The following is a 3,834-nucleotide window of genomic DNA, read 5'->3' on the forward strand; positions in this document are numbered from 1 at the left end:
AGAAAACAGTTTAGAGTCAACTAGATTGTTGGGTGTCTTGGATTCTACACACACCTAAGGTCAGCAGATTTCCTTCTACAAAGAATATTTCAATAATGGTTTTGCTATTATCATGATGGAGAATGAAATGATTTTAGAATTCCAGATTTATTCCAATAGCTGCCATAGTGGGAAATGAACCAATGTGCCAGAATATTAATCTGGACTTCTGGGTTTCTTGATTAATGGATAATATCAATAGACCACTATTCCTCTGAAGTCTCATCTCAGAGGCATTTTGTTTCAAGATCTTATATATTTTAACCCCAAATTCCTTACTAATAAGTCCTCCAGAAAAAAAATACAGTGCTTCTACATTTCATACAAAATGTTCTCTGATCAATGAACATAGGAACAATTCAAGCAAGTTAGCTGTATTATGTCCTCTCTAATTTTCAAGTTTCCTAAGTAGTACTGTATAAACAATCTAGAACTGCTCCAACCTAACCAAATAACATTGAAAACCAATCTCATGACTTTCTATCCCAAGAAGCAAATTACTCAATAGCTTCTAATTAAGAAAAAAAATCAGACCAAGGACTTTTCACATCCAAGGTCTAACCTCAGGAACAAAAAGCCCCTAGTAATGTCACCAATTTACACTAAACAAATTTGTTTAGTGTTATGTTGTTGGGTAATATTGGCTGTGGGGATGCCAGTGCTAAACCAAAAAAAAAACAAAAAGATGTCAGCATATAATTTATATAATAAATCTAAGTTGCTGTAATAACCTACCATTGATAATAACCACAGTTTACCACAGCTGTCACATTGATGTAGCTATTTTAATACAGAGCTATCTGGTGATATCAGGTTTTCAAAGAGTGAAATGTACACGCGGGAGTAAACAATCAGGATGCATTGACATTGTGTCTTGTTTAATAATAATATTCTTCTTTACATTTAGCCTTTATGACATTTTCTTCAGAAAATAACTGGACAGCTGGATTTCAAAGCAGTAATCTGAAAAGTAATTTCACTGATTAGTACTGTACAAAATGGATCGCCTACTTTATCTTTTTAAATAGTTTATTGTTTGTATGAACATTTATGATTAAACTACCAGCAGGGTTCTTCAGATGTACAACATACTACACAAACATACAGGATATTCTTTCAGAGCAATTAGTTAGTTGAGTCAGAAACTCTCATAACACTTAAGCAGTATTTAGATATTCACTCGTGGTGCCATAGCTTCCAGGCCTATTGGTCAAAAGCTGGATTAGTGTGATCTTTGTTGACACAATAGGCCAAATGGCCCCCTTTTATGCTGTAAATGCTTGAGTATTCATAAGTTCATACCAAAAACTTTGTGCAATAATGTACAGTAACCATCTGAATAAAACAAGTTTAATACTGAAAAATTATTTTGAATTACAACCCATTTTATGTACTATGCACAATTTAATTGGTCTGAGGATTTTATATCCGATAATTTTGTAAATGATTTTTTTCTACTGTTTCTTATTAACCAGACTGGATATTACTTTGCTCAGCAAGAGTATCATTGTCTTTAACAAACATTTTGATTTTTTTTGATAATTAAAGAGGTAAAGTCACCATAGTCCTGCCAGACCGTGGGGCTGCTCTTTTAGACAGAGATGACTGGTGGTGGTTTAACTTTAAGGTCATCATGCCTCAAGCAAAGGGAGAGGTCAAAAAGGTGAGACTTTCATGGTAACCTCAGCCAGTGTGGAAATTGCATCTATGCTGTTTGAGTTGAAAACTAGACATTCTTCCAACTGAACTAACTGACTGCAGCAAAGACTGAAATGTTTTTTTCCTGTGGCTCATTTGCTAAAAGATGACATTTGACACAGTTCCCACTCAATCCCTATCATCTACTCACTCACTCAATTTCAATGCCAATGACAGCAAGTGTACTGCAATTAGCTTCAGTATTCTTGATACAGCGATAAAAAGGCACTGATCTCCACCCTCTTACTATCCCATTGATCCTAGACAACTAAAAATAGAATTACTCAAAAGGAGGACACAATTACTCCCATGTGATCAGTTGATAACTCACCTGCACTCAATCCATCCGAGGAAAAATAATCAACTTGGTATAGCGTCAGCTATGGAACTGCATCCTAGCAGAGGCCAGCACATTCATGATAGGCAGAAGACAAAATTGCATACTGTAATTGTCTGTTTTGTTTTTTTTAAAATGTCAATAAAATCTGAAAAACACTGTAAAAGGTAACAACAAAACAGATAGCTTCATACTGAAAGTGTTTCATGCCCAAGTTAGAGTGAAAGAAGGGGCAGCTAAGACGTTTGATGGTTAGAAATTGATAATGGCAGACTGGTTAGCTTGATTGGTCCAAAATGAAGATAAGTAGCAGATAAAACATAATGATAAGTAGCAGATAAAACATAATGTAAAGTAGACTGAGGTTATTTAGTTCAAACTTAAGTACAAGGTCACCATAAAATTTAACTTGGGAGACTGTAGGCTTCATTACATACACTTTTCTATGGTTTTTGTATTGGTTATGTCAGATTTGCGTAAGAACCAACACCACAAATTGCTAGGATCAAGGTGATATCCCATTTGATAATCTGTGGCCTCCCAAATATCGGCTTAGAAAAGAGAATCCAACAACAATGAATCAACTTCAAAGCATATCCACAGTGAAATATATGAAGTTGAACACATGCACCGTCAACCTAAGACTAACAAATGACAGCTGCGCAGACTTCACTCTTACTTTAGCATTCCAATTGGGAGCCTGTATCATCATCAGATGTCAGGCTAAATGAAAAGGAATGCATTTGGTCACTAACCATGCTAATTCACTTTTATTAACTTCATAATAATGGCATCTAAGACTAAAATCTTTCAAAACTATTGCCTACTGCTAGCAAAACTACACCAATCAACATATTTGCCTTCAGTCTTCACTGCTGTACTCATTCACAGGACTTCACTCTTTATAAATAGAAAAGTCTTGGTTATGGCATCACAGAATGATGTAGCACAGGAGACCACTCAGTTACTACATTTCTGCTTCTGCTATTTGTAGCTGAAGCTGCTGGTAGGAAGCACAAACAAGGCAAGGACCCACCCCAACCCAAGGTCAAGGCAGAGCACTGAAGTTTTGACATCGCAGGGTCTCTGGTTACAGTCAGTTTGCAGAAGACAACCACCCCCCCCCTCCACCCAAACATCACAGCCAGAACAGACTGCCCACCCAAATCCCCAGATGTCTTCTCATCTATCCCACAACAGATTAGCACAGAGTCTCTCCCCTTCCAAATCAATTTCCCTAGATACACATACTCTCTCTGTCTCCCCTCACCCCACACCAACACCGTCTCAACCCCCTCAACCCAGTCATTGCCCCCCCAACACCACACCACACACCACACACCAAGACCGTCCCAACTCCCTTCTACACTTCTCCCCACGTCACACCGACTACACCTTCTCACCCTGGTCGTTGCAGCCCTCTGACTCCCTTTACCTGTTATTTCCCCGCCTCTACGCCCTCTCACTCCGCCACCCCATTACCGTCCCCGTCCCACTCCATTTTACTCTCTCCTCCGTCTTCAGCAGGTCCTGAGTATTCTGGGAGATGCTTAAGAACTGCCGATGCTGGAGTCAGAGATAACAAAGTGTGAGGATCACAACAGGCCAAGGAGCAATCATCATGTCGGGTATTACCATCACAGCCGTTGGCCGCCGCGTGCTAACCACCCACATGACTCCAGGTCAAACCCTCCTCTTCCCTCGCGCCGACCAACCGTCACCGCATTCTCCTTGTCCGAACGTCATTACTAACCTACGAC

General features: G+C 39.1%; 1 long non-coding RNA gene across 1 annotated transcript; it reads right to left on the reverse strand.

Annotated features, from left to right (window-relative positions):
* Positions 1 to 900: 900 nt before the first annotated feature.
* LOC125460405 (uncharacterized) lies at positions 901 to 3,815 on the reverse strand. Its single transcript, XR_007249247.2, has 3 exons — positions 3,710 to 3,815; positions 2,069 to 2,132; positions 901 to 1,002 (listed from the first exon to the last, which is right to left on the reverse strand). It is a non-coding gene; the product is annotated as an uncharacterized LOC125460405 (long non-coding RNA).
* Positions 3,816 to 3,834: the final 19 nt, after the last annotated feature.

Source organism: Stegostoma tigrinum, chromosome 11 (assembly GCF_030684315.1).
Source record: "Stegostoma tigrinum isolate sSteTig4 chromosome 11, sSteTig4.hap1, whole genome shotgun sequence".
Lineage (NCBI taxonomy): Eukaryota > Metazoa > Chordata > Chondrichthyes > Orectolobiformes > Stegostomatidae > Stegostoma > Stegostoma tigrinum.